Below are 24,502 nucleotides of genomic sequence, written 5' to 3'. Positions count from 1 at the left end.
CAAGTGGTTAGAAAATGAGGTATTAGGATCTCATTTCTATAACCCGAGTCCATAAATATTTTATTAAATATCTATGGAGTGTTATTAGGGTCATATTAAAATTTGGTTAAAAAATTTTGACATTTAAATAGTTAATTAAGTAAAAATGACTAAATCATAAAAGTTGCAAAATTATCACTGAGTTTTTATGGACTAAATGTGTTCATGAATTATTTGAGGGCTTTTAAATGGCAAATATGCCATAGTTAGTGTGAGTGGACGGCTTGGTACGACTTTTAAGTTAAATTATAATATTTTTAATGTTAAAATGTTAAGTAAAATATAATAAAACAAAAGAAAAAAAATTGTTATCATCTATTCACTTATCTTCTTCCACCGAACTTTCCACCATTTTTAAGAGAAATAAAAGCTTCAATTCCTCAAGGTTCGGCTAAACCAATTCCCATGCATGGTAAGTGATTTTGATATCATTTTTAATGATTTTTATGTTTTTGAAGTCGTTTTAGCTTAATTTAGCTAACCAGGGGGTCAATTCGTAAAACTATTAAAATTTTAGGAACTTACCATGAATAGTTTAAGTGTGTTTGTGAATTTAATTGATAGATTATTTAGCTTGGTTGTTAAATAGACATATTTTGTTAAGTAATTTTTGGTGATTTTAAGGTTTAGGGACTTATTTCTGAAAATTGTAAAATTCAAGGAAATTATTGTAAATTGTTCATAAATATGAGCTGTTATAAGATTAAGTAAAAATTGGCTAGCATAATTTATGGTTAAAATTAAGTAAAAACTGGCTAGCATGATTTATGGTTAAAAATGGTGAAATTGCAAGTTTTGGGTTTAGAGACTTAATTGCATAAAAGGTCAACTTTGAGGATAATTTTGTAAATTTCCATTATTAAGGGTTATAAGCTAAATTGATTATTTTAAATTCTGGAACGGTATTAGTTGAATAAAAATATTTATCTAGACCAAGAAAAAACTTGAAAAGACACAAATCGCGGAAAAGTTAAAGTAGCAGAATAGTGGCCAGTTCGTGTTAGAAGTCGTTTATGAGTTAGGTAAGTTTGTAATTTGGTTAATTTAATTAATTACTATTTTTATAAATTATTTTCTATTTTTTTATATATGTGAATAATTTTTTTTAGCTTGAAGGAAACAAATAAGATCATGGTTTAAAAACACTATGGGAACACGACGTAAAAATGTACAAGACCATGGTTGGACTATGTCAATGTTTACTTAAGAACACAACGAGGTTGTGGCAGTTATTCAGACGTAAAACCATGGTAGGACTATGTCACTGTATATATATATGTAAGACAATAGTTGGACTATGGGATTCTAATTACAAAAGCATAACTTGGTTATGACACTATGAGCATAAGACCATTGCAAGGCCTTGGCAATGCACTTTTAAGACCATAGTTGGACTATGACACAATATGAAATGTGCACCGGGGCTTCAATCATCTTTACAATGTTCATCGGATGGAAACAAATGAGGATCAAAATGTGATGTGTAAAACGGTAAGTGGTTCGTAACAGTATATATGAGTAAAAGAGGTAAATGTTGTATTATCATAATATGTTAAAAAGATTATGCATTATGATAGTAAGAAATGTAAATGTTATGAAATGCGAGGGAGTTGATAAGAATAAGAAAGGGATTAATACTCACCATGTGGGATTTGTGATATATTTTGATAGATGAATGTTTAAACTAGTATAGTTTGAAATGAATATTATGTCTTGGTTTGATTATATGTTTCATTTGTCTAGAAATATGTTAACTAATGATGTTTGTGGTGTTTAAAGAATTAAATGGTTATATGAGTATTTTTCAAGTATTTGATGTTATTTCATTTGATTCAAAGGACGATATAAGTTTTAATGAATGGATGCGTATACAAAAGAACTGTGTTATGGAAACATGGAATGAAAAATGATGGTATATGAATATGAAATGAAAGGGAACAAATTGAGTAAAAGATTGAGGAATTATGTATTGAACTTTATATTGATATGTATCATGTTTAATTGATTAGATATGCTTTTTAATACACCTACTAACCTTATGATGTATTGTGAATTGGAAGGAAAAGTATGCATAATTTTAAATGAGCAATGTTCTAATGTTTAATCATTTATGTTTGGTAAGTATATGTTCCAAATACGAGCTTACTAAGCACTAGTTGCTTACGTAGTTGTTTTCTATGTTTTGTAGGTCATCAAAAAGCTCAATCGGTTGGAATTGCATCGGAGCATGATCACACTATCCCTCAATCCTTTTGGTAGTCTTTGGTTAAATTAATAATGGTTATAAATGACCTGTAATAGGTTGAAAGTTATTCAAGTGATTTGGCTTGTTTTGAGTGGTGCCAAGCTTCTTGTGGTTAATGATGATAGATGATGACATGTTTTGGAATTGTTATTTGGTATGATTGGCATAGGTTCAAATTAGGGCTTTGATACGGTGAATGGGACTAACTTGGTGTGTGAAATATGGTGCGTTTGAATGGCATATTGGTTAGACTTAGGATGGATGAATGTTTGGCATGTTGTTGGTGTTTTGAATGTGATTTTAAGCATGTGAATGTAGCTATAGATGGTATGGCTTGAAAGTTAAGAAATGGTGTTTGAAATGGCTTGTTTTAGGGGCAAATTGTGCTACACATGGCCTGTGACCCAACGTTGAATAAGCATATGGGCCACCACATGATTTGCGACACAGCCGTGTGGCCCTATTTTGAATGCACACACGAGCGGTCACGCAGGATGGGACATAGTTGTGTGTCCCTACCTCGAATATCCACACGGTCTTGACTGTGTCAAACGGCCTGGTCACATGGCCGTGTGACCCCTATTTCACCACTTTTCATTTTTTTCCTAAACTTTTTTTTTGTTTTGATTTGATCCCGAAATTAATTTTAGGGCCCGAAAGCCCAATTTAAGGCCCAAATATGTATGTTTGCTATGATTTAATTAAAATATTGGAGTTTATGCATAAGTTGAATTATTTGTTTTGTTTTGAATTCAAAGGTTATGTTTTATGCATTAACACTCCGTAGCCTTATTCTAGCTACGGAGTCGAGTTTGGGGTGTTACAAATATGTAAATTCTTGATATTCTTTAGGCTCGATTTTCATTCCTTAGCCGCGTTGAAGTCCTATTATCATGAATTCTCGTAGGAACACATTTAATTTAGCTTTAATTTGCTTATACTTTGATCTCATAATTTGACCTTTAGGAAAACTAAGTCAATCATTCAAACTAGCTGGAATATGGGCATTGGCGCATGCATCACATATGGGTCACATGTCACAAGTACTAGTGGGTTACTATGGTTGTTTCCACCACCAAATGGATGTATGATGTCATATTGGTTACCAAAATAATCTCAAACAAGACAATAGTCGAACTTGCTTGCATAAAATGCATTTAAATCAAACTTATAAAAGGTATCATGTCATATTGATAATAATTAAATACATTTTCAGCGAAAACGGGCTTTAAAACAACATTTGGGGCCCAAAACACCAAAAACATAAGACAAGTACTGGTACTTAGTCCTAATGTTCCAATACTTAGACCAAAAATGCAAACAAATTGGCTCTAGGGGATCCAAGTTCTGATACATAAAAGACTATGTACTGATACATATAGGCATGTACTGATACCTTAGATCGTGTTTCGAAACAAGTCCAATTTTCCTACGGCTACTATCTCAAAAGATTAGATACATTATGGCCTAGGTATCAATACCTCACACAAAGTACCGTTTTCGATACCTTTCCCAAACCAGAAAAATCTACAAAAAAGTAATAGTTTAGGCCATTCTAACGACATCTAAAACATACCAAAACATAACATAACATGCTTAAAACCCATACAACCACATTTGACGTATCAAATGAAGTTCAAAACATTAAATTTCATTCTTACAAACACATTAGATTAAAACTTCCATAGGCAAGTAAATTAGAAACATAACAACATGTATAAATCATGCAAAATAGTCCTCAAATCGAAAATAAAAGTGAACAAAACCTTTGAAATGATATCATAACATGCCAAATAATGTTAAGAAGATCAAAGAACCAAAAGTCACCATTTAAGGACGCTATAGTCACTTAGAGACCTAGGTACATGCCTGAAACGAAAAGTATAACAAGAGACCTTACGAAGATCATATACTAGTTGAAATTTGAGACATTGGATGTTTTGGATAGTTCAAATCGACTTGTACATACTCTAAAACCTACGGTAGAACAAACAATTCATACTGTAACACCCCTAACCTCTCTCCGTTGTCAGATTAGGGTCACAAGCATTACTAACGAATTAAAAAATTAATTCAATCATAACCAACATATAAACTAACTAATAACATTATAATATGCAAAGGCAGGTCACGACAATATAATAATTTCATGCTAGATTCTTATACATTCAAATAATAAATTATGCTATGCATTTCTAAACTTAGTCTTCCACTATCTACACTCTTATCACTATTTATACATAGCTAAACTTAGTCTTCCGTTGTCTACACTTTTATCACTATTTATCCCTTTTAGAATGTCAGAATTCAGATACACAAGACTATTCCAATTATTAGCATCAGAGTATTTGTCCATACTCCGTTTACGATTTTCTTTTTAATTTATCTTCGATAATGTTAGTGGAATGTAATTAATTTAGGTTTCCTAATCCACCCCAATTCAGAGTAAAAGTTACTCTTACAGCCCCTATTATGAGTCTACGGGACCCTAAAAGTAGTTTAAAATAGGCAGGGACTAATTTGAAACAATTTTAGAAGTTTAGGAAATAATTACAAAAATTTTGATTTTAGGGGTCACACACTCGTGTGGCCAGGCCGTGTGCCTCACACGTCCGAGACACATGCCCGTGTGACCAGGCCGTGTAACTTTCTGACTTGGGTCACACGCCCATGTGTGTTGCCCGTGTGGCCAGGCCGTGTGCACCCAAAAGTACCTTAAAACTAAAGTTTCTCATTTCCTACTTACTTGGGCACTAAGCAACTCAATTACCAATCATTTAACCTATTCGAAACACGAATAAGCGTTCCCAAAGTACACCAAATTCATCACCTAATATGTCTAACCAATGTACCCTCATTGGTACCACATTTTATATGTTCAAATACATCAACAACACATCAAACATTCAAGACTTTCATTCATATCACATTTACCATATTTGAACTAACTTTCAACTTCTAAAGTTGCCAAATATGAAGCTAAGCACATACCAAGCATTATGCTAAGCTACCAAACTTTAAACTATCACATACCAAAATATAAACTTCGCTAACATACCAACATAGCCTTAACCACAACCATATACACATTTAACTATCATTTCACTAGCAACTAAGCTAACCACACCTTATAAACAATATCAACCAAAGACTTCCTAGGTATATGCCATTAAAAAATGAAATACCACCACATTTGAGCTCGAGATTTGTGATTTGATGCTGAGTCGGTAATAATTCGAATAGTACTTAGCCCGTGCATGGAAAATTAAACCGCACGCTGAGTAAAACTCAATGGTGTTTCTATAATCCAAATAACATAAACTTGATATAAGTATTTAAAATGCAAAATTCAACAAGTAAGCTATGTTCATGTGTTTCAATTCAATAGTATAATTTTTGCTCTTTCCTTATTCACATCTACTAAGATTTTCACATGTTCAAATATATAAGTATATATCAATGACATTTCATTTAACATTTAAATACATCATCTCATGCAATGGCATGATTCATATCTTTGATCAATACTTGAATTCATTCAAGTTTCACATCTCAATTCATCATTTTGTATCTTATTTCTCATCTCATAATCGTTTCTCATATTTTCCATTTCAATATTTTATCATCTCATATTCATATTCTCATATTTGCCATTTCAATATCAATCACATAAATTATCATTTTATTTTCCCCTATTAACACGACAAGGACTCAAACAGACACACGGATCCAACCAACACACCAATTTGGCACCCAGTGCCTCATCGGATAAATCTGAAGTAATAACTGTGATTAGCGCTATATAAATTTACACCTAGTGTCTCATCGATTAAACTGAAGCAATTTGACACCCGATGCCTCATTGACTCGGGGTCAAAGTAATTCTTGAATTTTTCCTATCCTATGGCATGCCATCTATATCCGACTTAGCCCGATATAGTTAATAGGGATTCATTTCACTTTTCAATACAACCAATGTCTCAATTTCATGAATATATATCATTACATATAAGCATATATTCAATTTGATAATAATCACATTTTTCTCAATACACATATATTCATAATCAAAATATTTCATAATATACAAAATCAATCCATTCCATTTCAATTATGAATTTAATTCAATTCCTAAGTACCAAAGTACTCACCTCAAAAGCTTACCATATGCAAACAATTATATATCCAATAATCTACTATTTAATTCGGATTAGAAAATCACAAACCATGATTTTCGAGCTATTTGACATCGATTTTATCCTTTCCCTTTTTTACTCGAGGATTCCAGTACGACATTAGCTACGGAATAAAATAATTAAATCACATTAATATTACACATTTCAACTTTACATTAAATTTCAATTTTCACACTCTATTTTGCTTATTCTTCAATTTAGTCCCTAAATCGAGACTAATTTTAACTTTCACAATTAACTTCATATTTTATATTAATTTCACTCTAAATCAAATTTAGCTTCCTCTTTTCCAATTTGACCCCTTAATTTCAAAATTTTCACAATTTAGTCCCTATTGTTCAAAATCAACAATTAATTCCACAATTTAGTCCTTTTCCATTTCTAACTTAAAAATCTATCTATTTAATCCCTAATACTTCAACTATTCAATAATTTCAACATCTAAAATCTTGAACAATACTAAAAATTACAATATGGGTCGGGTAGCCCTAAGTACCGGGATTCCAAAAACGTAAAAATTACAAGTATAGGGACTAAATTTCACTAACCAATTTGGATTTGAACTTCAACCCCCTTAGGTCGTGCGTCCTTGCTATTTCTTCTTTCTTTCCTTTCTTTTTGTTTTCTTAATGTTTTCATGTAATAGTAATGAAAGAAGAAAAATTTTGGTTGTTTTAATGCACTATTATTATTACATATATTCATTAAGTTAACATAATATAATATATATTATATATACATATCATGAATATTATTTCATTATGATCGTCCACTTCAATTGAAACAAATTATAATTGCTTCCTTAGTCCCTTTAATTTATTTCAATCTATAATTTAACTTTTAACTTTTACGCGATTTAGTCCATGTACCTTAATAACTTTTAATTTCACAAAATTCACTAATCCAAAAATTAATTAGCTACCCAACTAAGTTTGTAATTATTTAATTAAATATTTACGAGTCTAGTTTACAAAAATTGAGTCTGAAAGTACATTTTTCGACACTCCAGACTATCGGGTCGTTACACATACACTGAGCATTGAAAAACTCAATGGTGATAACAACAAATCAACTTCATAACATAAATCCATTAAGCATTCCAATACATCAATTAAACATGCTTCTATAACATATTGTAGCCACAAATTAGCCACTTTGTTACATTCTCAATAATGTAAATCAAGTCACATAGTGTATCAATATCATACTTGGCATTATCTCACATTGAATATAACATTTTCATATATCATGTTCATCATCAATTGCATTTCATCTTTATCATTGTCATGTTGAATTATTATTGAAATATAGGCCCCTTTTAACCAATTATGGAACAAGAATGGATGCATGGATTAGTCACCTAAGACTCCACATAAATTAGCACAAGCACCAAATGGGAAAAATGCATCAATGCATATATGAACATGACTTCCCCTAATAGTCCAATAATACACCCAAGGGCCAAGTACAAATGCACACAAGCACCAATAGAATGCGTACAAATGCTAAAGCTTCCTTCACCACAAACAAACCCCATGGTATGCCAACTATACCCGAAGCATTGCCATCATTGTTTAATATGATATTTTCTATTAAAACATATAATAGAAACATTAAACATCATAAATTGTTATCACATATCATCAATTTTCAATCATTAAACCATTTCATCAATACCAATCCAAAGCAATCTCATGCATTACCATAAATTCATATCAACACACACTAAACATAAACTTGACATAGCATTGGTCATACATAAACATCAACACATATAACCAACAACATATCATCATCAATAAGTCCTAAGTTAGATTAGCTAATCGATTCTATATCACGAAATTGAATTAAGCTAACACAAACCAAAACCACAATGCTTTCATAACCTTCTCTTTCCCCTTAGCCTTCGTTGACTCAGTCACTTCTTTTGTTACAAACCATAGTAAAAACAATGAAAAAAAGTTAGAAAAACATAATTCAACATTAACCTCACCTAAAACTATCAACGAGATGCAACTCAATATAGAAAAACTCTTTCTTTTTTTTTTCTTAACAACTCAAGATAACTCTAATCTAATTCATTTGAAACCAAAATATAATCTCACAACTAAGTTTAGGAACTCCTAATCATTCAAGAACCACCAACAATTCTAGCTCATACACACACACTCTCTCTCTAAAACTCTTCAAGCTCTCAATAATGATAACTTAAAAGAACAAGCTCCAAAATCTAATCTACCTTGAAACCTAACCTTCTTATATTATTCGAAACTTAAATCTAATATGAATCCAGGCAAAAACATCAAGAAACCCTCGAATTAAAGCCTTATCACTCTACCTTGAAAATTGCTCAAAATAAAAGAAAATGTAATAAAAAAATTAGTTTTCAAGGCTTAGAAATCATAGATAAAGGTTGGAAATCATTTTGCCTTGCTGGAAAGACTCAAATATTGATCAAATAAATAAATTCAAGTTTCTCTTGTTGCTTCCCACATCTAATGTGAAAAAGGACAAATAAAAATGTTGAGATTGTAGTTCACATATCTTCTTTAATGAAAGATTTACTAAGAAACATATTTACAAATTGATTTGAATTAAGAAAAACCAAAGTTAGATGTTGAAAATGTAAGGGAATTTTGAGAGAATTTTCGTGTTCTTGATAACCATTCCCTCCAACCATCATCTCAAATTGGGAAATTTGCTATTATGGGCTTGGGTAAGTTATCAATTAAGGACCTCTCATCCATCTGATCCTAATTTTTGGTTTTCTCACATTGACCCTAACAATTCTAATTCCTCAATTCTAACTTGCAACGACCGAAATTTCATTGGAGTCGGAAAAGTCAATTCTGGGACCAAATTTATTAAATTGAACCATCTAAAAATTTTAATCAGACAATTATGAAGCGAGTACGAAATTAGGAAAATAGGAATATTAGTAATTAAAGTAGAAATAAAATTATTTAGTAAATAATTAAATAGAACATTATTTTTTATATTTATGTATCAAGTATGAAATTATAATTTTGATTTAATAAATAATAAAATCAAAAAAGTTGTTAAATTATAATACAATGATTAAATTGCAAAATAGTTGCACTAATGAGATTTAATTAAATTAAGGCTTTAATTAGCAATAAAGCTAGGGACCAGAAAGCAATTTAACCATGAACTAAGTGTGATTATGGCCTTGATTGATCTTAGTCGTCCATCTCCACTAGCTACTTTAATGTTTTAATGGTGTTCTTCGGATTTTAATTTATTTGTTTAATTATATGATAAGTAAATAAGTGTTTATATATAAGCGATAGTAGGAAATATGAATGAAGAAAAAAATGCTTTATTTTTCATCATCTTCTTGCCGTTCGTTCTTAAGAAAAGAAGAAAGAAATTTTGGTTCATTCATCCATGATCGCTCATCATTAAGGAAAAAGGGTAAGCCTTTCAAGTAAAATTTTAGTTAGATTATTAATGTGGGAAGTTAGTTTTACATCACCCATGAAATAGATTTTTCAATTATGGAAGATGAGTCAACTTGTCATTGTTAAAGCTTAAAAGCATTTAGGTTTTGAAAGTTTGCACTCATGCATGTTTGGTGTTAAATTGAACTATGGTAAAATCTGTTATAATTGTTGTAGAAAGTATTGAATCAAATTTGATTTAAATGGATACAAATTGCCAATATTAAATATGTTGGGAAAAATATCAGTTAAGAAAATGGTTTTATAGTTGTAGTGGAAGATTTAAAATTTTTCAAAACCAAGCTCTTTTGATATTTATAGTAATAAACTCTAACCGAATAGTATTTTTACTTTTTGTGAGACAGATTTAGTTGATTCAGGCTTTTAACCGAACAACCTTCTGGCTTTTAGTTGATTCAGTAGAAAAGTAAATTCTCTATACAAAAACCAGTGAATATGTTAATTCCCAGAAAATAGAATTTATTCTAAGTAAAATAAATTAGCACTATTTTCTGGCAGAATAACTATAACTCTAATATTTATGAATTATGTTTTTAGGTCAACCGATGCTCTCTATTTATAGAGGAAAGTACAAGAATCCTATTTAAACAAAAAATACACTCCCAATCTTACTAAAAGAGAAGGGGGGCACACTCTAGTTAATTTTACTAAGGTTGTTGCCTCGCACATGTTGTATGAAGGGAAACTAGGCCTCCCATGTATTGGGTCAATTTATATGTGTTTCTTGGACATTGACCTAGTATTTTATAATTTAATTCAACACAATACTTATTTTCTATTTCCCAAAATAAATATTATTTATTCAATTAATTAAATAAATTAAATTAATTTCTCAATTAAATAATTTTCTCTACCTAATTTTAATTTCGTTAAAATTATAGCAACTTTACCGTAAAAGAATTTATGAAGAAATATATTAATTTCCATATTCATAATATTCATAATGAATTTTAATTTAATTCTATTTTCATTAATTATTTAATTAAAATTAATTAATAATAATTTGAAAAACCTTAAATTAATTCTCAAGTCATTTATATACTTCAGAGAGAAAATGCATTCACTGCGAATACAATCCATTTCTCTTACTACATTGTTTCCATTCATCTCTATTCATTTGATTCTACATGCAATTCATTACTGGTTTCAGTGAGTTAGCGGAGTGACTTGATTATACATATATAATTATGGCTTAAATAATTTATAATTAAGTTCTAGCTTTTCGTGTATAATTTATAAACTTATTTGGTCACGAAGTCATTCCACTAAAGTATCATGATTGCGCTCTCCCTAATTATATATCATTGCAAAAGATACTTAACAAGTGCTCGTCCAATGACATTGTCATAAGTGTGTTACCCTCAAAGGATATCCTTAATCTTTTTGGGATAAATCCATTCTCCTAATATAAACATATTTTATCTCATGGTAACCATTACATCTCCCTTCATGAAAAGTCAATTACTATCAAATGTAATCAAGTCATTTATCAGAAAGACAAATGATTCGTGATCATGTTTACTTTTCATCTATCACGTAATGCCAATGAGGGGATATCATTTACCCTTTAGTTGGGCTATTAATTCCACTATTGTGGAATGATGATACATACTATAGAAGTCGTATACCCAACGCAGTAGCTTTCAATTCCTTATCTATTTGAGCTTAGGATTTTACTTACTTTTGCTTGTGAATGTGATGTGTGAATTGTGCAAGTATACACGTCGAACAAGTAATAAAGTGATAAGTGAGATCATTTTCATAGGGATTAGATAGGTAGAATTTGGTCGAGTTATTAGAGTTAAGCTTGATTAATGCTAAAGCACAATAGCTGTGAGAATGTAGTGGCAAAATGAGAGAATGATGATGTATAAAATGCATAACACAAAACAAGTAAACGAAACAAGAATGTCATGACAAAGTAAATACTGAAAAGAAGATTAAGGAACTGCAATGTTGATTAGGACGGCTAGGGTTACTAATGCATCTACCTTCTTTAACTATTAATGCCACATCAAAGTCTTGAACATTCTACTGCTCGATAGGTTTCTACAGCAGTCTGCTTCTTTCGAGAGTAAAACATTGAGTTACCTCCCCTAAAGTACTATATATCTATAAACTTGAGTTTGACTACCACTAATATTTTCTACCTTCTTTTGTATGAGGCAAAGCTTTATGTTTAGAGGTTGCTGCGAATAAATAATTTATCATTCACTCATATTATCTAATCTCTACCCAGTTAACCTAACCCTGTCTGGATTAGGTTATCTTTAATAACCTGCTGCATGTTCGTCAATACACAGTTTGTATAAAGTATGAAATACCATTGAATAAAACATCAGAACAATTCCAACTTAAATTCTGAACATTAATAGAAATTAAATGGTTTAGCAAAGTAATCCCAAGCCTTAATAGCTGGGTAAATTGAGTTCGAGTTTAATGCAGTAACCAACATCATGTTTAACAATTAAGTTCTAAAGGAAATGTGATAAGAATTAAAGGAGAAAATTTGAGATGATGACTTTCACCTATTCAGCTCCCAACACTGGCAGCACGATGTCTTTCAGCTACCAAATATGGTGTAGTCGTTATCTCCTTCTTCAGTCGCTTTCCTTCTTAGCCCTTCCCTTCTTTTCTGTCAAAAGCTGCTCCTTTTTCTACTTAAAAACTGACCTCTTTACTAGGGTTCCCCCTATGGATTTTATAGGTTTAACCTTCTAGGGTAGGTCCATCAGCCCATAATCATTTTTCCCATTTTCAGGTGGATTTTTTTGCACAAGTACAGCTGGGACTGAGAACGGTACACATTAACTGCTGAATAGGCATCTTCCAGGTATTGACATAGCATTTGTGTTGGCAAACTACCCGAAACTTGTCATGGTAGACCTCCAATCCTTTACTCATTTTCCTACACTTTGCACCTACCAATCAACCACCAAGCAAGTCCTTCCTACAGGCAATTAAAAGCAACATGTAATAGCACTTAAGCCCAGTCCAAGCTCTTTAATGCAATGCATTAAAATATCAATGCAATATCCTAAAATGCAACTAAAATCAATTAGGTACAAGCAATTAACTAAGTCTAAGGGCATGAAATATAAATATTTTCAAGAGTTGTCACACCCACAAACCTGAGTTATTGCTTACCCTCAAGCAAAGTATTCATGAATGCTGAATGCAAGAATTGCCATGGCCACATAACCACTTTTGTATTGTCAAACCATATAAAGAGCATTTTGTACTTCAGTTCTCAACAATCTTCTATGTCTAAAAATTTTGTTCAAGTTTCATAAGTTTATTTAGCAAAGGCAGTGCAAAAAATATTGCCCTAAGAACAAAAATCCTACATACTCATTTATTCAATTTGACTATAGTAAATATCTCCTAATTTACCTAGTTCATCTTTAATCTAAAATCATTTTGCCCTTTCTTTTAGAATAGTGGGCTTAGCTCATCACACAATTCTTTGACTCGACAATCACAATGAAGCATACACTGAATTATCAAGTACTTAATAATGTCACGATTTGAATAGAACTCACTCATGAAGCTAAGGCTTTTGACTAAGAAGATCAATGGAGCAAACAACTACGTCCATAGCTACCCAGCCTATTACTACATTGGAGTGCCCCTAAACTTCTTTTTCCTTATTACACACTCTTACCTAAACTTGTTTCTTATAATTAACAACACAATGGAGCAAACAAAGTATTGTTGACGTATTTGCCAATTCTAAGCATTGGAATGTTTTATGGCATTTCTTTGATTTTTCTTCAACTTCGTCATTTTATTCATTATTGAGTATTGCCATTTTACTGAACTTATCTTCAAAAATCTCTAAGTTTATTAAAAGAACTTACTATAGACCAATTGTAATTGAAGTTAGGACATCTCATTTTTATGGGTCGATTCTCAAGCAAACTATCCTAAGCTAAATTCGCCTAATCCACTATCATATTTTTTTTAGATTTATTGAAGAATTAATCAGCTCATCGAACATCACAAACAAAAATTGCACCCATAATAGTATAAACGATCATTGGCAATTGATTATGTCATGGAAAAATGAACATGTTCAACTAAATATCTAATGCATCCTAAATGCTCAACACACCCCTAAACCTAAGGGGTGCATTGTCCTCAATGTATGCACAGACATAATTACATTTAGAACATCATTAGCAATTCATGAATGCAAGAATATTATTACATTTAGAACGTTATGGAAAAAATATGGATGTTATGATGCAATAAAATAAAGGGGAAAATAACTCTCGTGGCTTGGAGTTGGATTATCATGTCTTTAATTTTGACAAGTGGACTTACGTGACAAATGCTTATAACGCATTTCCATTTTTAGTGATTCAAATGGCATGTCCTCCTCTTTGTTGTCGAACTTAGTGATCTCATCAATGAGACGATTGATTTCGCGGTCTTGTTCAGTTATTGGCTCGGTAGATATAGCTGGGACAACTGCAGTACTATCATCTGGTGGTGTTGGTGTAGGGTTTGTTTCTTGATTCCCCTCGTCATCGGTCTCTATGTAGACTAATTCAGTATTTTCTGTGTCTTCGTCAGGGGATTTGGTTTCTTTCTCTTCAGTAGTAGGGTTGGTGGTTTCAAGCTCTGTGTCGACCATCCTTTCTTCGAAAAATGCCTACAGTTCCTTAGGAGATTAAGGGAATGCATGCATGGAATTGGTGTAGTTCTTTTGAATGGACCTCTTCATGGTAGCATCTCTCTTCTTCACATAGGCCCAGAAAATGACCATTCGTTCTTGCGCCTTTTCTAAGTCTGTAACAATTCGAAGTTACTGAGTCTCAAAAAGCTTGAGCTTCTTTTGTAACCTCTCAAATGAGTTGAGCACTTGCTACTCAAATAGACTATTGCAAGTAGAAGTGGTTGCAGTGGCAAACGTTGGTGTAGAGGATGTAGAAGCTGAGCCAAGTAGTTGTTGCTATGGCAAGGCCTCTCTAGAAATCTTGGCTACAATAATCTTTATGATTGCTCTTTATTTAGGGTAATATCCTCATTGGGATGGACTTGGACATTGATGTGCTAGCAAAATACAGTGATTAGGGATGGAAAGTTGAGACTCCCTGCAATTTTTGCACACATCAGTGGACTTTATTGAAGAAGATTTTTCCCATATTAATCCTTATGCTCATCATGATGGAGTGGAGCAGCAACATCTGCTCCTTTAAGACAGTAGAGTTATGAGTAGAAGGAATTAACCGTGTCTTTAAGAAATGACACCAAACTTTGCAACTGAGCTTTAAAGATGCCCTTTCAAATGTGTGATAGTCTTGCCTAGATACAGTCCACTGAGTTCCTTCAACACAAAAGTCTTGGAAGACCTGATTCAACCCATCAAAAGTGACGGTTGCAGCGAATTAAGAATGCTCTTCTTGTACATCTGGGTGCCCATATTGAGCGTTGATACTTTCTTCACCAAACAACAGTGATGCTCCTTGAACATATATGAAAGCGTTATTGGGTGAAGTGACGTGAGCGTAAAACTCACGAACAAGCTTAGTCAAAACATCTTTATGATGCAAGCAAAAGATTTGCCAACCATTTTTTTGACCATAAAAGAGATGGAAATGCCATAACCCTAAAATTTCATCTTTGAAAAGAAAACCTTTTTCGAGGCAAAATGGCCTATTAGATATATTACTTTTATATTTCTCTTCTATCACGACATGAAGAACGTTCTTGGTGGCACAGCTGCTATCTGGGTTGTAAATCATGTAGCCATTGTTAAGGTGTAGGGAAAACATCGATTTAGAAGAGAAAAGGGGAAAAAAATTTAGTTGCTGAAGAGGCACAAGTATCTTTGAGAGATAAAAGAGTTAGGGTAACTGTGAGGAAAAAAATAAGGGGATTAGGGCAAAGGAAGAGGTAACGACGATAATGTAAGTGGTAATTGGAGGTGTGACGTAGGTGATTGGATGGGTGATAATTATGGCCTAACATGGGTAATTGGATATTGGGAATTGGAGGGAAATAGAAAAATTGATGCTACATGGGTGTGAAAATTTTTCGTTAGGCCAAATTGTTGCATACGGGGCCCAACCTCTCAACTGTCGTCAATGAAACAGAAATACATGCACTACAAAATAAACAAAAATTATTAAACAAGTTAAATTAAAGAACTAGAAGAAACTTAAAATAGCAAAAATAAAATGAAAACTTTATCGAGATGCTTAGGTTAAACATCTCAATGGATTGTTTGTCTCGATCTACATAAACACCCCAGTAGTGCTTTAAACGTTAATCATTAACCTTACAAATTATCTCGGTCTTACTATCTTTGACATAAATAGCACTATGAGGATATACTTGTGCTACTTCAAAGGGACGTGACCAGCGAGACTTTAATTTGCTAGGGAACAATTTGAGCCTAGAGTTGAACAACAACACCTGTTGTCCTAGTTCAAATTGTTGTGGCATAATCCTCTTATCATGCCAGCCCTTGGTCTTCTCTTTGTACAATTTAGCATTTTCATATGCTTGTGCCCAAAATTCCTCTATTTTGTTCAGCTCTAACGACCTTTTATGTCCAGCAATGATCCAATCCATATTCAGCTTTTTAGTGGCCCAAAATGCCTTGTGCTCCAATTCAACAGGTAGATGGCATGGCTTTCCATAAACAAGCTCAAAAGGTGACATCCCCAATGGTGTTTTAAACGTAGTACAATCAGCCCACAAAGTTTCATCTAGTCTGGAGGACCAATCCTTTCGAGTTCAGTTTCCACTTTTTCCAGAATCTGTTTAATTTCTTTGTTAGAAATCTCAGCTTGTCCATTTTGGGGGGTGATATGTCATGGAAATCTTATGTTTCACCCCTTATCTGCGCAAGGTATTAGCCACTAGCTTGCAATGAAAATGATATCTTTCATCACTAATAATGGCTCGTAGTGTTCCAAACCTTGTGAAGATGTTCTTGTGCAAGAACTTTATCACTGAATTTGCATCATTAGTAGGGGAAGCAACAACTTCAACCCACTTAGAGACAAAATCCACTACCACGAGTGTTTATAGGTTGCCTAGTGAGGGTGGAAATGGACCCATAAAGTCTACTCCCAGACATCAAACAACTCAACCTACAAGATATTTTGTAGCAGCATTTCGTATCTCCTAGATAGATTGCCTGCCCTCTGAAAATGATTGTATGACTTATAAAATTCATGGGTATCCTTCAATAGATTTGGCCAATAGAAACCAGATTGGAGTACCTTGACAGCAGTTCTTATTCCTCCAAAGTGTCCTATGTAAGGAGCTGAATAACAATGTTACAAAATATTGTATATTTCATCATTAGGGACACACTTCCTAATTATCTAATTAGAAAAATACTTGAATAGGAAAGGTTCATCTCAATAATAATGCCTGGCATCATGAAGGAATTTTCATCTTCTTTGGCTGTTTAGATCAGGTGGCATCAAACCACTTACTAGGAAGTTCACTATATCAACATACCAAGGTAATGCCATGGAAACTAACAGTTGCTCGTCTGGGAAGTCTTTCTTAATAATTGTCTTCTTTATTTTTAGCTTCTAATCTTAACAAGTGATCAGCCACTTGATTTTCAGTCCCGTTTTTATCTCAAATTTCTAAATCAAACTCCTGAAGTAAGAGTATCCACTGAATCAATCGTGGCTTGGCATCTTTCTTGGTTACCAAATACTTAATAGCATAGTGTTCTATGTAGATGGTGACATTGGTACCAACTAAATAAGATCAAAATTTATCGAACACGAATACTACAGTCAAATACCCCTTTTCAGTGGCGGTGTACTTATGCTACGCATACGTCAGGGTCCTGCTTGCATAATACATTGCATGAAATCCTTGTCTTTCCTTTGCCTCAACACTGCTCCCACAGTATAATCGTTGGCATCACACATGAGTTCAAAAGGCAATGTCCACTCCGGAGCTATTATAATTGGTTCTACTACCATTCGTTTCTTCAATTCCTCAAAATCTATCAAATAAGGTTCATCAAAATTGAAATGTCTATTTTTCTCCAACAAGGCGCACAAGGGTTTAAATATCTTCGAGAAATCCTTAATGAATCTTCTATAAAAACCTACATGGCCTAAGAAACTCTTAATACCCTTGACGCTGGTATGAAGCAACAATTTTTCTATTACCTCAATTTTTGATTTGTCAACTTCAATCTCTTATTGAAATACTTTATGCCCTAGAACAATACCTTCACGGACTATGAATGACATTTTTCCCAATTCAAGACAAGCTTTGTTTCTTCACAGCGGCAAAGAACCAATTCTAGATTTTTCAAACAACCCTAAAAGTTATTGCCAAAGATAGAGAAATCATCCATAAAGACTTCGAGAACGTTTTTCACCACGTTAGAGAATATTTCCATCATACAACATTGAAATGTTTTCCAGGCATTACATAACTCAAAGGGCATTCATCTAACATAAAAGTACCATATGGACAAGTGAAAGTTGTCTTCTCTTGGTCGCTGGGAACTAAAGCAATATGATTATACCCTAAATATTCGTCCAAGAAATAGTAAAATGCCTTCCCAGCTAATCTGTCCAATATTTGATCAATAAACAACAAAGGAAAGTGGTCCTTCCTAGTTGCCTTATTGAGCTTGTGATAATCCATGCACACTCTCCATCTCGTGACAGTGCTAGTTGGTATGAGCTCATTGTTATCATTGCTGACCATTATGACACCTACTTTTTTGGTCACACATTGTACAGGGCTCGCCTAAGAACTGTCAAAGATAGGATATATAATAACAACATCGAGCCACTTGATAATCTCCTTCTGAGCAACTTCCTTCATGATGGGATTCAACCTTCTCTATTATTCAATAGAATCACCATGGCAATCTTTAATAAAATTTTATGGATGCATAAAGCAGGGGTGATTCCCTTAATGTCGACAATTGTCTATCCTAAAGCCTTCTTAGATCGTCAAAGAACTTCCAACAACCTGGCCTCTTAATCGGGTGTCAACTTGTAGAAATAACTACCAGCAAGGTGTTGTTGTCTCCCAAGTAAGCATATTGTAAATACAATGGCAAAGGTTTCAATTCTAGTGTAAGAGGTTCCTCTATAGATGGTTTAAGAGGATTGAAAGTGTGAGTTGATAAATCCAAGGACTCAAACTTTCTCTCTGGTCTGTCCACCATCTCCTTTGCCTCCATGAGTTCACTGAATTCTTCAAAAGTCTCTATTTCATTTAGCTCAAGTGAATTTGTATCACTATCAGAATTGTTGTGGAAAAATTTTCCAAACTTTTCTTGCACTACTATTTCTATCAAACCAATGGCGTGGCACTCTTAATTCCCATAAGCACGTTTCAAGGTTATCGAACACATTGAAGGTGATCTGCTGATCATTCATCCTCATGGTCAGTTCACCTTTTTACATATCAATCAAAGTTCTGCCTATAGCAAGAAAAGGTCTTCCAAGAATAATCAACATATCTTTTTCAGCTTTACATTCTAAAATAATGAAATTGACAGGAAAAATAAATTAATCTACTCTTACCAGCATGTCATCACTTTTACCTTTCGTATGTGCCTAGGATCGATTAGCTAGCTACAACGTGACCGTTGTAGGTCTTGCTTTTCCTATTCCCAATTTTCTAAAGATAGACATAGGCATTAAATTGATGCTCACTCCTAAATTACACAATTTTTTACCAACATAATGATTTCCAATTAAATACGGGATAGTAAAACTCCCTGGATCCATCAATTTTGGAGGTAATTTATTCTTCAACATCGTCCTGCACCTCTCAGTGAGAGCAATAGTTTCAAATTCTCTCAGTCTTCTCTTCTTTGATAGTATATCTTTCATGAATTTCACATAATTGGGCATTTGGTCCAAAGCTTCTACCAATGGTATGTTGATGTGAAGTTGTTTCAGCTCGAAGGGATGCAGCTTGACTCTGTATCACGGCATCATTCTTGGCCATATATTCTTTCAGTAAGGATTCAATAGATGATGATGATGAATCTGATGCCTGACCTTATTGGACATTTTATCGCGGCATGGGTTGATTATAACCAGGCGATGTCCTCTCAGCATTCTGTCTAACAGCATTGTTTGAATTCCCAACACCTTGCTTATTCCAACAAAATTTTGGATGTTTCTTTCACCCTGGATTGTAGGTGTTAGAATAGGGATTGTTATTTCAATTGAAATTACTTATGTAGTACACAAATCCCAGGTTTGATGGGCATTTATCAAACACATGGTCTTCACAACAATAAAATACAAGATAAATCGATTGATTTCATCTCCTGGACTGTAATTGGTCTCTTCATTATCTTGATCATATTAGCTAAAGAGGATACCTGGGCTATCAATGAAGTGATTGCATCAAGCTCAATGGTACCAGCAGCTCTCTTACCAGTCTCAGCTCGCATGGTAGCATATTGATAATCATTGCTGGCAATCCATTCCAAAATCTCATATGCTTCATTATAGGATTTATCCAATAAAGTACCATTGGCAGAGGCATCAACTACCATCCTTGTATGCTCATTCAACCCATTATAAAACATCTTCATCTGAGTCTAGTGCTGGAAACCATGCATAGGGCATTTTCTAAGTATTTCCTTAAATCTTTCCCAGGCTTTGTAAAGCGTTTCATCCTTTGATTGCCGAAAAGATGTGATGTCATTTCTAAGCTTGGCATCCATGTTTGGTAGATTCTATCGTAGCAAAAACCTCTGGCACTAGTCATTCTATGATGCCACTGTTCCTAACGGCAAAGCATTAAGCCATGCTCTTGCACAATCTCTCAAGGAGTACGGGAACAATTTAAGCCGCAGAGCATCATCAGGAACACCCTGTTTTCTAAAAGAGTCACAGACCTCTAAAAAAAGTTGTAAATGTAATCTTGGATCTTCAGTGGGCAACCCCCCAAATTGTCCAACTGTTTGCAACATTTGAAACATTACCGGTTTCAACTTAAAATACTGAGCTTGTATGTGTGGTCGTACTATCCCAAGATTCAAGTCATCTAAAATTGGAGCTAAATGCTCTCGAATTAGTATGTCTCAATCATCTATTACATGATGAATAAGAAGATAAACATCCCGACCATTTGGAATTAATGGATCATTCAGACTAAGATCATTTCCTTCCCTAGCCATATTACATAATTCTCTTCTCCTCCTTCTTAAAGTTCTTTCGATATCTGGGTCAAAAGAATACTTTTCGTTAACATGAATGCTTCTACTTATTCACTGATGGAAAACCTGTAAAAATTAAATACAGCTAAGTTAGCTAAAACTAATGAAACAATAGAGAATAACAAAACCAAATTTCACCAATTGTCAATCCCCGGCAATGGCGCCAAAAACTTGTTGCTTGTGAATGTGATGTGCGAATTGTGCAAGTATACACGTCGAACATGTAATAAAGTGATGAGTGAGATCACCTCTATGGGGATTAGATAGGTAGAATTTGTTTGAGTTATGAGAGTTAAGCTTGATTAATGCTAAAGAAAAATAATAGTGAGAATGTAATGGCAAAATGAGAGAATGATGATGTATAAAATGTGCAAAACAAAACAAGTAAACGAAGCAAGAATGTCATACAAAGTAAATACATAAAAGAAGATTAAAGAACTAAAATGTTGACTAGTCTAGCTAGGATTACTGATACATCTATCTTCTCTCACTATTAATTCCACAACAAAGTCTTAAAGATTCTACTGCTCAATAGGTTTGATTAATACTTCGGTACGTTACGTAGTGGTGTCGTGACATCCCTAGGTGATGTCGCAACGTCAAGAATAGGTTCTAGAATCAAAATTTTGTTCCTTGTCACGACATTCTGGAGTGATTTCATGAAATGACAACAAAATTTCTCATTGTTTCATAAAATCAAAACGTAGGTCACCTTCTTCATTGTCATTCTTCATGTTTGTTGGTTTCCCATTGATTCCTTGGAAATTCTAAAGAGCACTACACTACAACATTTGTTCATCCACTATAGTATTAATAGTTCCTCCAAAATAATATTTTACTCTTTGGCCATTAACAAGAAAAGGTTGACCCCATTTTCCAATTAACTCTATAGTCCCATGACGAGTTACCTGATGTATTGTATATGGACCTGTCCATCTTGATTTAAGCTTTCCAGGGAATAATTTTAACCTTGAGTTGAAAAGCAGCACATTTTTTCCTAGCAAAAAATCACGCTTTCTAATCTTTTTATCATGTTGAATTCTACCCTCTCCTTATACATTTTAGTATTTTCGTAGGCCATAAATCAAAATTTTTCCAATTCTTAAAGTTCAAATAGTCTTTCTTTTTTAGCTAATTTTGGATCCAGATTTAACTCTTTGGTGGCCTAGTATGCCTTTCTCTCTAATTCGGTTGGTAAGTGATAGTTCTTACCATAAAATAACTTATATGGGGACATGCCTAAGGGAGTGTTATATGTTTTTCTGTACTCCCACAATGCATCATCTCGCTTGACTGCCCAATCTTTTCAACTTGGGTTTACTATTTTCTCCAAAGTCTATTTTATTTTCCGATTAGATACTTCTGCTTGCCTATTAGCCTATGGGTGATATGTCATTGTCATCCTATGTCTTATGATGTACTTAGCCAATGCTGCTTCAAACTACTTGCTATAGAAATAAGATCATTCATCACTGACCAGCGTTCGTGGTGTACCAAACCTGGTGAATATGTTTTTTTTTTCTTTAGGAATCTCACAACTGATTTTGTATCATTAGTATGCAGTGCGATAGCTTCGACCCATTTTGAAACATAATCTACAGCCAGAAGGATATACTGATTCCTGAAAGAACTCGAAAAAGGTCCCATGAAATCAATCCCCCAAATATCAAACACTTCAACCTCGATTATCCATGTTTGCAGCATTTCAACCCTTTTAGATATATTCTCAATTCTCTAAAACTTATCACATCCTTAAATGAATTCATAAGCATCTATATTCATTGTTGGCTAATAAAACCCCGATTGTAGTACTTTTTGAGCTGTCAATTTTCCACCAAAATGCCCTCCACAAGGAGATATGTGATAGCCTTGAAAAATATATTGTATCTCTTCCTCTGCTACACATCATTGGACTAATTGATCTGTACATTATCAAAACAAATATGGTTCCTCCCAAACATAATTTTTTTTATTCGTGGGCTATCTTCTTTTTCTGTGTAATTAACATAATCTTCATACCATGGTGTTAGATGCTTACCTAGTCTTGATTGATTAATGTCTAGTCTTAATCATTGTTCATTTACAAAGGTCTCCTTAATTTCTTCAATATCCTCCTCTTATAATTTTTTTTTCAATTCTTGATAAATGATCTGCAATTTGAATCTTAGTCTCCTTCCTCTCCATTATCCATAAATCAAATTCCTAAAGTAATAAAATCCATCTCATTAGTTTGGCTTTTGTTTTTTTCCTCATAACATATTTTAACGCAAAGTGATCAATATACACATATACTCCATTCGCCATTAAGTAAGGCCAAAATTTTTCACAAGCAAACACTACTACCAACATCTTTTTCTCAACTGTAGTTTAGTTGCATTGTGTTGAATTTAGTGTTTTGCTAGCATAATGAATAGCCCCAAATATATTATTCCACTTTTGTTCCAGAACTACACCTACTGCATAATCACTAGCATCACACATAATAATAAAGGTTCTGACCAATTTGGGGTGATGATTACCTCAAAGGCTTTGACACAGCTTTGGTCAAATATGAAAGGTGTCTCTTTTAAGAGAAGTTGATTCAGAGGTTTAAAAATATAAGAAAAAATTTTATAAATTTTTGATAAAATCCTGCATGGCCTAAAAAATTTCAAACACCTTTAACATTTATCAAATGTGGAAGATGCTTTATAACTTCTATTTTGGCTTTATTTACTTCCAAAAATTTTTTGGATATCTGATGCCCTAAGACCAGTCCTTCTTTCACTATGAAATGATATTTTTCCCAATTGAGCACTAGATTAGTCTCCTTGCATTTTTTAACATTTTTTTGAGGCTACCCAGGCATTCATGAAAAGAGTGCCCATATACGGAAAGTTGTCCATGAATACATGCAACCCCTCTTCTAACATATCACTTAAGATCATAGTCATGCATCTCATAAAGGCTGTTGGAGCATTGCATAGGCCAAAAAAATTCTTTTAAAGGTATACGTACCAAAGGGACAAGTGAAAGTAGTTTTCTGTTGGTCATCGGGATGAATTGGGATTTGATGATACCCTGAATACCGATAAAAAAACAATAATTATCTTTCCTGCTAACTGATTAAGCATTTGGTCAATAAAGAGCAATGTGAAATGGTATTTTTCCGTTGCATCGTTCAATTTCTAGTAATCAATGCATACTCTCCAACCTATAACTGTTCAAGTTGGAATTAACTCATTGTTATCATTATTGACTACAGTTAGACCTCCCTTTTTCGGAACACACTGGGTTGGGCTAACCCATTCACAATCCGAAATAGCATAAACAATACTTGCATCTAACCATTTAAGCAATTCATTTTTTA

At 33.3% G+C, this 24,502-nt stretch overlaps 1 non-coding gene across 1 annotated transcript; it reads left to right on the top strand.

The window, feature by feature from the left end:
- The first annotated feature begins 20,542 nt into the window (after nt 1–20,542).
- LOC121216537 (small nucleolar RNA R71) lies at nt 20,543–20,649 on the top strand. The gene has a single exon (XR_005912718.1). It is a non-coding gene; the product is annotated as a small nucleolar RNA R71 (small nucleolar RNA).
- Nucleotides 20,650–24,502: the final 3,853 nt, after the last annotated feature.

The sequence above is a fragment of the Gossypium hirsutum genome, chromosome D04 (assembly GCF_007990345.1).
Source record: "Gossypium hirsutum isolate 1008001.06 chromosome D04, Gossypium_hirsutum_v2.1, whole genome shotgun sequence".
Taxonomy (NCBI): domain Eukaryota; kingdom Viridiplantae; phylum Streptophyta; class Magnoliopsida; order Malvales; family Malvaceae; genus Gossypium; species Gossypium hirsutum.
Note: the sequence above shows the minus strand (reverse complement) of the source record. Positions and strands in the feature narration are given on the sequence as shown.